A 12,463-nucleotide genomic window follows, 5' to 3' on the forward strand; every position below is an offset into this window, starting at 1 on the left:
CCGAAGATGAACAGGTTTTGTTCCCCCAGTGTTTCACGGACTTTGTCCACTGGCGGCTGCCTTGTATATAATTGCAAGTGTACCCTTTATATTGCCACAAAGGGGGCAGTCTCATGTTCTTTCACCTTTTTTAGGATCTAAAACGTCTGCAACACTAATAAGCCTTTAATTAATCCAACTCAGTTGTAAATTATATAAAATCTACTTCAAATCCTACCCAAATCGCACGATTTGCATATTTATCAATCAATCAATCAGGAGTTTGTTAAAGCGCGACTACTCACCCGTAAGGGTCTCAAGGCGCTAGGGGTGGGGGGTGGGGGGGGTGGGGGGGTGCAGGTTCCATTCCATCAAGGAGGGGGTCTGTCGAAGAGCCAGGTTTTGAGGTTTCTTGCGAAGATGGGGAGCGATGTTGTCTGTCTGAGGTGGAGCGGAAGGGCGTTCCATGCTTTGGCCGCGAGGAAGGAGAAGGAGCGGCCTCCCGATCTGGTCTTTCTGGTGCGGGGGACCACGGCGTAGGAAAGCTGGGCTGATCGTAGGGTCCTTTGGGGTGCGTGGAATTTGAGTCGGCTGTTCAGGTATGCTGGTCCGGTGCCGTGGAGGGCCTTGTGTGCGTGGGTGAGCATCTTAAAGGTGATTCTCGCCTCGACGGTGAGCCAGTGGAGTGTGCGCAGGTGCTGGGAGATGTGGCAGTGTTTTGGCAGGTTGAGGACCAGTCTTGCGGCGGCGTTCTGGATGTTCTGTAGCTTGCGGATGAGGTTTTTGTTTATTCCGGCGTAGAGTGCGTTGCCGTAGTCGAGTCTGCTGGTGACCAGGGCGTGAGTGACTGTCTTTCGGTGTTCGAGGGGGATCTATTTGAAGGTCTTACGAAGGAGGCGGAGGGTGTGGAAGCAGGAAGATGAGACAGAGTTGATCTGGCGGTCCATTTTGAGCTCGGAGTCCAGGATGATTCCCAGGTTGCGTGCGTGGTCTGTGGGGGTTGGCGAGTTTCGGAGGGCGGTGGGCCACCAGGTGTCGCTCCAGGCGTCGGGGTTTGGGCCCATGATGAGTACTTCTGTTTTGTTGGTGTTTAGTTGAAGGCAGCTGTTTTTCATCCGTTTGGCGACGGCTTCCATGCCTTCTCGAAAGTTGCGTCTGGCGGTGTTGGGCTCGTTGGATAGGGAGAGGATGAGCTGGGTGTCGTCTGCATATGACACAATGTTGAATCCGTAGGTTCTGACGATGGGGGCAAGTGGAGCCATGTAGACGTTGAAGAGTGTCGGGCTGAGGGAGGAGCCCTGGGGGACTCCGCAGGTGATCGGTGTGGGGTCCGAGAGGAAAGGGGGGAGTCTGACCCGCTGCGTCCTGCCGGAGAGGAAGGAGCAGATCCAGTCGAGGCCCTTGTCCTGGATTCCTGCATCGTAGAGTCTGCGTATTAGGGTGCGGTGGGAGACTGTGTCGAACGCCGCTGATAGGTCGGAGGATGAGGGCTACTGTTTCTCCTTTGTCCAGTAAGGTGCGGATGTCGTCTGTTGCGGCGAGGAGGGCGGTTTCCGTACTGTGGGTTTTTCTGAGGCCGGATTGGGAGGAGTCGAGGATGTTGTGTTCTTCAATGAATGTGGCGAGTTGGCTGTTGATGGCTTTCTCGATGACTTTCGCTGGGAACGGGAGCAGGGAGATGGGTCTGTAGTTTTTGAGGTCGGTGGGGTCCGCTGAGGGTTTCTTTAGGAGGGGGTTGACCTCGGCGTGTTTCCAGTCGTCGGGGAACGAGGCGGTCGCCAGGGAGCGGTTGATGGTTTGGCGGAGCATGGGTGCGATGGTGTTGGCGGCTCTGTTGAAGATGTGGTGGGGGCAGGGGTCCGTGGGGGCCCCTGAGTGGATTGACTTCATTGTCTTCAGTGTGTCTTCGGTGGTGAGGGCTGTCTAGTCATCAATCGCTGGTTTCCGGGTGTCGGGGGTGGTTGGTGAGGGTTCAGTGTGTTGGTTGTCTTCGTCGAAGTTGTCGTAGATGCTCTTGATTTTGTGGTGGAAAAAGATGCTGAGTTTGTCGCAGAGGTCTTGTGAGGGAGGGATGTCGGTAGACTCGCTGGTGGGTTGGGCGAACTCCTTGATGATGCTGAAGAGTTCCTTGCTGTTGTGTGCGTGGGTGGAGATTCTGTCTTCAATCGCTTTTTTCCTCGTTTCTCTGATGAGTTGATGGTGGGCGTTGGTGGCGGCTCTGAAGTTGTTGTGGGCTTCTGTGGATTTGGTGTTTCTCCAGGCCTTTTCAAGGTGGCGGCATGTGCGCCTGGACTCTCGAAGTTCGGTGGTAAACCATCTGGCTTTCTTGGCACGGGTATTGTTTTTCTTGAGGGGGGCTATGGTGTTGGTGCTGTCCGAGATCCATCTATGTAGGGTTCGGGCTGCGGTGTTGGGGTCGTCGTTTTCCGCGATGGTTGGGGTGGAGTTGTTGAGTGAGGAGGTGAGCTGGTCATCGGTGATTTTGGTCCAGTTTCTTTGTGGAAGCAGGTGCTGGTGTCTGTGGATGGTGGGTGTTCTGAAGGTGAAGTGGACGCAACGATGGTCGGTCCATGGGAGTTTGGCGGTGTGGCTGAAGGTGATGGAGTTTCCTGTAATGCTGAGTGCGTGGGCTCTGTCACGATCTGGCGGAGTCCAATGTTGTGGAGGTTGTCCAGGAGGGATGTGGTGTTGGGGTCCAGTTGATTGTCGAGGTGGAAGTTGAGGTCTCCCAGCAGGGTGTAGTTGGTGGATGCGATGGCCTGCGGGGAGATAATGTCTGTGATGGAGTTGGCAAAGAGACCGCGGGGTCCAGGGGGTCGGTAGATGAGGGTTCCTCAGAGGGTGGCGGTGGGGCTGGCCAGTATCTTGAAGTGAAGGTGTTCCATCAGTTCTGTGGACTCGTCAGGGAGTGTGCTCAGGCGGAGGCTGGATTTGTGGACGATGGCGATTCCTCCTCCTGGGTGGATGGGGCGGTCCTTCCTGGAGATCTTGTATCCTTGGGGGATGGCGATGGCGATGGCGATGTCCGGGCCCGAGGTGCTGTTGGTCCAGGTTTCGGTGAAGAATGCTACGTCTGGGGTGGTGCTGTCAAGGAGGTCCCAGATTTCTGTTGCGTGTTTGTGGAGGGATCGGACGTTGAGGAGGATGCATTGCAGGGTCTTCGGTTCGGTTGTGTTCTTGTGGGCGGGTTGTGCTGGATCCGTGTTCTTGGCGGTGCTGCAGGTGTGCCGGCAGCGGTGACAGCTGAAGGGTCCATGGGTGTCGGCTGGTGATGCTAGCTTGCAGTTGTTGTTGCAGCCTGGGTTGAGTGCGTGGAGTGCTGCTGGGTCGTAGCGTTGGCGGGGCGGAGGTCCAGGGTTCCTGGTGCTGGTTGCGGACGGGTCGCAGACGGGCGCAGACGTGCTTGCCTTTGACGCGCCTTCGGTGCACCAGCGGCGGGCCGGCAGCCCGCGGCCGCTGCGCGGCCGCGCAGTGGCCGCCATTAAGTAGGGGTCGGGGAGGGCTGGACAGCTGGGAGGCGGGGAGGGGAGCTGGATTGGGCCGGTCGTGCTGGGGGGGGGGGAGGGTCCACGGGGGCAGCAGCGGCGGGGAAAGGTAAAGGGAGGAAAGAAGGGATAAAGAAAAAAGGGAAAATAAGCAGAAATAAGGCACAAAAGAGCAGAGATGCAGAAAAGAGCAGAAAGGTGAAAGATAGAAAGGGTAAAAAACGAGTGAAAACGAGTGAAGGAGCAGAGGGAGAGAAAGGGAGAATGGGCAGATATAAGGCGCAAAAGAGCAGAGGTGCAGAAAGGTGAAAGATAGAAAGATAGAAAGGGGAGAAAAACGAGTGAAGGAGCAGAAAGAAAGAAAGGAGACAGAGGTCCACTGGACCACCAGGGATGAGGCGCAGGGAAACCTGCGGGTGGAGGAGGGCCTCGATCACCAACACTGAAGAGTGCAGGGGCAGGGGCACCTCACTTAATGGTGGAGCTGCGAGGGTGGGAGAGCAATTTCACTGACAATGAGTCAGTGGTATTGCCTAATGGGGGTAGAAACTCTAGTTATAGTGAGTGAATGGTAAAAACAAATGCATGATTGACCTAATACTGGTGGGCATTTTACTCAGAAATGTTACAATTTGCAGTTGTAGCTTATTGACTTAATGCGGTTACAACGCCAGGCCTTTATACTTTATTTGAACATGTTCACTAAACTGATAAATGCATGCATGGGCCACTGATAAAAAGATTTGCCATCTTCCTAGTGGTAGTAATAGTTCTGGTGTTGTGTACATGTTGAGGAACTTTGACATGCTTAACCTCTCTACCAATTATTTTCATCTCCTCCATGACCAATTAAAAAAAAAAAAGTAAATAAGTAGTGATATGAGGAATTTTAGAGTTTATTTAATTTTGTATGGTTCCAGTCTGTGTCAAGGAAGACAACTGAACCTTCTTTAATTAATTATATGTTCATCATATGACTACATGGTTGTATGGCATTACAACGCAGGCTTTTACCCCGCATGCCATTACAACGCGGGGATTACAACGACTTTCGCTGGAGGGCGCTGGATAGTGGAATCATTTAATTTTCTATTCCAACTCCAGCCCACGTTGACAGTAGAGAAGGTGTTGGATAGAAAATTAAACTATTCCCTATCTAACAGCGCCCTCCAGCAAAAGTCGTTGTAACGACTTTCGTTATAATCCCTGCGTTGTAATGGCATTGCGGGGTAATCCCCGCGTTGTCATGGCTGTTCCCCGACTACATTTTAGAGTCAGTGATGACATGGTAAGTGTCCAGTTTTTGCTTTGCCAGTTAGACTGACCGTGATATATTTTTTGTTTTCTAGATCAGGTTTCATCTACGGGAAGTCTGGACATTTTATCAAATCAATATTTCTAATGTGCAGGCTTGGATTATGAAGCACAAGAGACATGGACATGGAACAGTAGTTAACATAACAATAACAGCAAACAGTGAATAGTTGAAAAAACAACATAAGGAGCTAATGGATCTTAAGAAGTGAATCAAGAGATATCCACTGTCTTTCGATCAGGAATCTTTCAATGCAAAGGTTAGCCAGGATTTTCATTCTTTACCACAGGATCAGACACGCCCATATTTCCCATTTTTAGAAGGAATATCATTTTTTCAAGCCCTTTATAGATCTTGCTAGTGTCTCACATTCTTTGGCATTTGATAACATTTCAGCCGTCAAAGTACTTGGAAGTAGTTTGTGTGCTGGAGGTGGAAAGTGAGTCGCTGCTTGCTGAAGATGTAGTCACATTATCTGGTATTTTAGGTGCATTTATGTTGTGCTCAAACCTCCCTCAGCCAGCCCAGTGTTGTAGTGTTGTGTTTCATCCTATGCCTGTGTGAACTGGTGTAGATGACTCGGGAACTGGATAATATGTAGTTTTACTGAGCCAATTAATGGTGTGGGGGTTTGTTCAGTGAGTCATTTAACTTGGATACCGTACCTGGATACAGTTTGGTTCTGTGGCAGTTCACATAAATGAAGTCTATTCAAGGGTAGTGTACTAGATAGTCATTACATGGCGGCGTCAGTAGGGTGCGATGTGTTCCATTGATGTTTCAAGAAGAGAGCAAGTGAAGTGATAGACCACACCACTATGATCCTTCTTGCCACTTCCAGCTAATAGCAGTCTCCTGGTGTTACGTTGGTGAGGTCAGTCTAATAATGCGAATTGATGCATCATCGTGTGAGCAGGCAGCGCACTTCTGCATTCCATTCCAGCTATGCATTTTGCTGACCCTCTTCCGGTCCAGGGAAGACATGGCTTGGCAGTTCGGGCTGGACTGTTCCCATGAGGCACAGGGTCAAGGCTGATTTGCATATGGCCATGTCTGAACTGGGGTGGTGTGGAGTGCAAAAAAACGATGGATTTAGGCCCAGATCTCTGTACTGGAGTGAATGTATGACATTGTTCTGCATTCTGTCCATCACTTGTTTTTTTATGCATTTGTCACCCCGAGTGGGACAGGTATGCTCAGACGTGAGTCCCGTGCTCTCCACACCACTGGAGTCAAGCTATCCTGGCTGATGAAGACTGATAGCCAGAAACCGGTCAACCGGTCCTAGGATGCTTGATTTCGGTCCAGGGAAGACCTGGCTTGGCAGTTCGGGCTGGACTGTTCTCATGAGGCACAGGGTCAAGGCTGATTTGCATATGGTCATGTCTGAACTGGGGTGGTGTGGAGTGCAAAAAAACGATGGGTTTAGGCCCAGATCTCTGTACTGGAGGGAATGTATGACATTGTTCTGCATTCTGTCCATCAACTGTTGTTTTTGCACTTGACCCCCTTGTGGTAAGCACCAGTCCCAAAAGGCCCACCCACCACTCAGGCATGGAACCTTATGTCCCTTAATTCAGCAAGAGGCAGGCATAATGGCGGTCATTCACAGCAAATAAACCAATGGCAATGGTTATGGATTGAGGAGGGTGAAGATCCGGTTTGTAGTTTAGGCCATGGTTTGATTTACAGGGTGTGTACACTTATTCTGACTTATCTATGTAAAGTACAGCTGCTCACACACACACCTACTTGATACTGATCGAATGGTCTTTGTCTCAGTGGGTAGCTGCCTTGCATCAGATAACAGTATCAAATACACACAAAGTGACCCTCTGCCACTGCTGTAATGTAGCTGCACACATGCAGGGTAAAGTCTGAGCCAACAGGCTGCACTTGTGTCTGGCTGATGTTCATGCCTCTCCTGCTTGCTGAGCCTACGACGGCAGCCATATCTGTGAAGGAAAGGGCGGGAGTCCCAGCTTTACTAGTTTCATCGGTTGTATGATGTTACAACGCGGGCTTTTACCCCGCATGCCATTACAACGCGGGGATTACAAAGAAAGTCGTTACAACGACTTTCGGTGGAGGGCGCTGGATAGTGGAATAGTTTGATTTTCTATTCCAACTCCAGCCCACATTGACATTAGGGAAGGTGTTGGATGTTGGATATAAAATTAAACTATTCCCTATCCAACAGCGCCCTCCAGCGAAAGTCGTTGTAACGACTTTCGTTGTAATCCCTGCTTTGTAATGGCATTGCGGGGTAATCCCCGCGTTGTCATGTCTGTTCCCCGTTTCATTCACTCCTTGACCCCTACCTGTAGTGCATCTGCACTCTGCAGGACTCCGAGCTCCATACTTTTCTGTCAATCTGCCATTGCTGGGAAAGGGTCGATGTCACTGCTGGAGGCAAACTGCAAGATTAGGGCTCTCCAGAGGCGTACCGGAGGCCCCCTGCAACCCTTGCATGCTGGGGAGGTGGGCTCAGGGTTCTTTTTTTGTTGGGGCCCCAAACGAGGGGGCCCCAAACGAGGGGACACACACACACACACACACACACACACTCACTCACTCACTCACTATATCTGCTCAAATCATGTGCAAATGGGCGCATTTGTTGGATCCCTATAATCTGTGTTAGTAACTCCTATATTTGCTGAGTCAGCATTTTAGTGTAACAGAACGCAGGCAGCCCAACCCAGTCAAAAAAAAAAGTGTCTTCCTGCCACTGGGTGTGATGTACTACACTTCAGTAAAAGACCCTACTAAAATGAAGGGGCTTTTGCCACATTGTTCACAAATATGAGGTGTGATTTCACTAATTTAGAGTTTTGACTGTTGTACATTAATTGAACTTTCCAGGTTATTTTCAGTGTACCTACTGGTGTGACTTAGTAGAATTATCTTCTAATAAATATCACATGTGTTACATTAATATCTTTGAATAGCTTCATCTACCAGCGCAGAAAAAGTACTCGAGTTAAAAATATCAACAAAACTCACACTCTCACTGACATAACAGTGTAATGCCATTTGCATTATTGAACAGGATTCTGAAAATCATTTTGTTTGTTTGCTGGGAGCACCTTTTTCTACCAAAATGTTATTCCAACTCCAGTATCTACACAAAGTTTCATGCACTTACCTGATAGTCTTGATGTGCGTTTCGGTTCTTTGTGACTTTTGTACTCCTGTGAATCCTTGTTGAGTGTTATTCCCGATAAGAAGTTGTAAAGAAATCCAAACTCATGCCCCGACGTAGTATTTTTTAAGAGATCCAGTCACCTAGTAGCTTTTCGTATGTTTAGTGTCGATTGGAAATAAGAAAAGTGTTCCCTGAAATCCCCAGATTTCTGTGCAAGTCATGTGTTCTGAGCAGATGTGCTTTTTAGGTCTCAAAGAGCTTTAGCTTTTGTTGTTGTTAAACACCTGCTGTGTACAATATGACAGACAGAGGGGCGTTGGGCCATCTTCTTGCTCATGAGTGCTTGTTTTTTTGTCTTTCTCAATTCCCTGCTCCTTTTTTGTTGTTTATGTAGTGGCGGGTCGAGATTTGATAGTTAGAGATTTTTTAAAAATCTTTTAACACTTTAAGTACTTTTTCTAAGCCTAATGTGCTCTAAGTTTGTCCTCATGGTTTAGCTTGATTATTTTTTATTTAAAAGTTTCTTCTGAGTATGAATATATGTTCTTTTGCTTTGCATAGCATCTATCGTAGGGTGTGTTTCTGAGACCTAAACTCTATTTCTTTTTTTATGGTTGAACACTCGCCAGCCCATATGACCAGTACATATTTTAAGAGGCGTGGTGCATCGCAGGGAATTACTAAAGGGGAAATGCATTCAAGCCATGATCTAATTTTCCTGCATCATTTCCTCAATCAGAAATTATACAATTTTTATCCAGTTTTTGGCATGCCGTCAGCTCGAATTGGGATGTGTTTTTGTTGCAAATAGCTGTGTGTGTCTTTTATACTATCTCATCCATTACTCGCCATGAACGTATAAGGAACCCTAGTGCATCTGCAGCCAATTGCGTACATAAAGATGGCCCCATGTGTACATCTTAACCCATGTCGTGTGGTGTGGAGCTGTCACATGTCGGGTTGTTTTTCAGCAAATGACAAAGGCTGCCAGGAATCAGGACCATGTCTGCTTGCTTGGATTTAATGATCCTCCTAAGAGTTTGTACTTTCTTGTCCTTTCTCTGGGCCTCCATCATTCCGGATGAGATTCATCCTTGGGGCCTAATTTGCTCACCTCAATTGAACTACAGTAAATATAGTCATGCAATTAATAAAACGTGAGGTTGCACTTATAAATTGATCTGCCCTCAAAAGGATTCCAACGTATACATTGTATTATAATTTGGGGCAAACCTGCTTTCTGGGGCAGGGATTGAGCTTTCATGGTAGGAATGTCTTTCCTAATGACAGACTTCCAAGGTTGAGAGTATTCACCTATACAAGATGCTTGGATGCTTATCCCATCAAGGGTAGCAGTACATCTGTATCCAAAGTGAGAATCGGTAGGAAACCTTCCCGGATTGACGAGGGTGTAGTGGAAGCGATTCTCCATGGAAAGGGTGTATTTTTTTCCCCCGTGGACCAGAGCGACTCACGGAAACTTGTTTTCTTCAGGAAAATATTACAGAAGGACGTTTCGTTTTGATAATCAAAGCTGTTCCTCCTAAACCTCAGGTCATCGCATGGGTTATCAGCCCAGCTCTATGTCATCACTAAAAGGCTAAACTCTTCGACTTCCAAATGTCATCTACTCTCTTTTACGTTAAAATTAACATAATTGGCCTATCACATCAAGTCATTTTCACATAGTTTAGTCTACTTTCAGACGAAACACAAAGAGAATAGTTGGCATTTTGTTCAATATAGACATCAACAGGAAATATTTTAAATGTTTAAATCAGTCCTTAAGCACTAATAGTATTATTGATGCATTTAGTGCTTTACTATGTCTACTAATATTATTTAAACTCCTGTCACCATTATCACTCCTAGTAGAACCCAAATCCAGCAACTCCAAATATTACTGCTCGTTCTGTTTTTAGTACAAATACAGTGCGTTTTAATACTAGTATTACAACTGGTACTATTGCTATAACCACTATTCATGTTATTGGTAGCTCCACTACTCCAACCCCTACTACTAAAAGTAGTTTACAGGGAACAGCAATGGCACTAGTCGTACTGATGAGGGGTTAACTCCAGAAGCTGCTCTTAGGTGTTGTCTCCACAGACCTCTATAACACAACATGTTATGCTATTTCCAGAAGCTTCTCTAGGGTTTTGTCTCCACAGACCTCTATAACACATGTTATGTTATTTCCAGAAGCTTCTCTTGGGTGTTGTCTCTACAGACCTCTATAACACAACATGTTATGTTATTTCCAGAAGCTGCTCCTAGGTGTTGCCAATACAGTTCTCTATAACACAACATGTTATGTTATTTCCAGAAGCTGCTTCTAGTTGTTGTCAATACAGACCTCTGTAACACAACATGTTATGTTATGTTATTTCCAGAAGCTTCTCTTGGGTATTGTCTCTACAGACCTCTATAGCACAACATGTCATGTTATGTTATGTTATTTCCAGAAGCTTCTCTTGGGTGTTGTCTCTACAGACCTCTATAACACCTTAGCTGCGGCGCAAATATCCCTCCCCAGTGCTGCGCTGTCCATTGGAACTAGTGCTGAATGGACGTCCAATGGTCGTGCGCAGCACTGGGGGGGTAGCGCTCGTGACGACCGTTGGCTGTCGGCAGCGCTTAAGAGGTTAACACAACATTTTACGTTATTTCCAGAAGCTGCTCCTAGTTGTTGTCAATACAGACCTGTGTAACACAACATGTTATGTTATGTTATTTCCAGAAGCTTCTCTTGGGTGTTGTCTCTACAGACCTCTATAACACAACATGTTATGTTATTTCCAGAAGCTGCTTCTAGTTGTTGTCAATACAGACCTCTGTAACACAACATGTTATGTTATGTTATTTCCAGAAGCTTCTCTTGGGTGTTGTCTCTACAGACCTCTATAACACAAGATGTTATGTCAACTCCAAATGCTGCTCTCTTGTTGTACAACAGTTACCAGTATGCAGAATAGACATAGACAACATGACCTTGGCGAGAGAGGCAGCGGGGACAAGACCTCATACATATTGACTCCTCATCCTATCAGAAGCTGAGCAGTGAATACGTTCCTTGATTAGGTCTCTCTTGTGATATATTAAATACACGAATCGTACAATCCGTGATTCTGTGCCTTTTCCATGATTTACGTGCCACGGTAGAATTCTGAATTACTTTTATGCTCTTACGTTTTCTTTCTGAGATTCTCCCGCCAAATGGGCCTGGTTTACTCGGAGCGGAGGCTGAGGCTCCCATTCGTGTACTCTACCACGGGGTCTTTCCTGGCCCTGACTACCTTCAATCTGTGGAGTTTGATTTAAGTAATGCAAGAGCTTACAGCCAGGGCCTTGCGCTCTGCACTCCCCCGTGACCACTCCGGGAATGTGAAAGAGGAAAGATTTCAGCACAGCGGGCTATGTACCTGTCAGCTCCTCGGCCAATCAAGCTTGATCCGGAAGTATCGCAACAGCCACTCTAAAGAGATTGGCAACTATTGGAGACTAGTTTCGACGTCAGTAGTTTTCACCAAGTTAGCTTTCGCATAACTCCCTCAATATACTTTATCATGAAAACTTACTTAATATAAATTGAACATGAAAAGAAGATTGTCCCGGTTCATGTTCTCACCACACTGGACTGGAAGCGAAACACTAAGAATTTTACACTCCATCCCAAATATTTCTAAACCATTCCACACTAGAGTTCAGTCAATCCCCAGCCTTCGCCATCGTGTGAAGATGGCAGAATTTTGCAGGCTGGTGTTTCTAAACAAAATCTCGTGTGCTAAGGGTAAACAGAGGAGAGCCTGGAATACTCAACTTAAGGATGGAGGCCTGAAATTCACATGTTGGAAACCTCAGCATGTAGCATTACTGATAATGTTTTTGAAGGAGTTCACTTTATGATCTCAAACTAATTACTTGAAATAGTGGGTTATTGCAATAAGGTTTTTTTCCCTTATATTGGTGTTGAGATTGATGCATTGTAAGGTGGAAGGGGAACAATGATGTCACTTGGTAATATCAATAAAGTGTCTGTCTGAATGTGGCATTTAATACCCCACTTGATTTCCGTCACATTAGGCAATGTTTTACATGTCTGGAGATCAATCAATTAGGATTTCTAAAGTGCGGCAAAGCACCTGTGAGAGTCAGAAGGTGCTGGAGTTGCTACTTGCTTTGCGGAGAAAGCAGTGAAAAACGATGCAAAAGTAGGAGAAAGTACTCGGAAAAAGGGAGAGGAAGGAGAAAGCAGTGAAAAACGAGGCAAAAGAAGGAGAAAGTACTCGGAAAAAAGGGAGAGGATAGAGAAATCAGTAAAAAATGAGGCAAAGGCAGGTAAGAGCGTTCAGAAAAATTAGGGAAAGGAAGGAAAAACCAGTAAAAACAAGGCAAAAGCAGGAAAAGCACTCAGAAAAACAGGGATGAAACAGCAGCACGGGAGAGCTAGGCCTGGGGAGATAATGCTTTTACATGCTAAGCAGAGCCAGCTGCATTAACAGTGCTCAGAACTGATGTCCGCAATAGCCTCCCAT

General features: G+C 46.8%; 1 protein-coding gene and 1 long non-coding RNA gene across 5 annotated transcripts in view; both read left to right on the top strand.

The window, feature by feature from the left end:
• The window catches only part of FLNB (filamin B), a 476,237-nt gene that overhangs the window by 40,178 nt on the left and 423,596 nt on the right, over positions 1-12,463 (top strand). The window lies entirely within an intron of this gene.
• LOC147692826 (uncharacterized) lies at positions 8,144-12,285 on the top strand. Its single transcript, XR_015299844.1, has 4 exons — positions 8,144-10,022; positions 10,268-10,334; positions 10,744-12,139; positions 12,202-12,285. It is a non-coding gene; the product is annotated as an uncharacterized LOC147692826 (long non-coding RNA).

This window comes from Lissotriton vulgaris, chromosome 9 (assembly GCF_964263255.1).
Source record: "Lissotriton vulgaris chromosome 9, aLisVul1.2, whole genome shotgun sequence".
Taxonomy (NCBI): Eukaryota; Metazoa; Chordata; class Amphibia; order Caudata; family Salamandridae; genus Lissotriton; species Lissotriton vulgaris.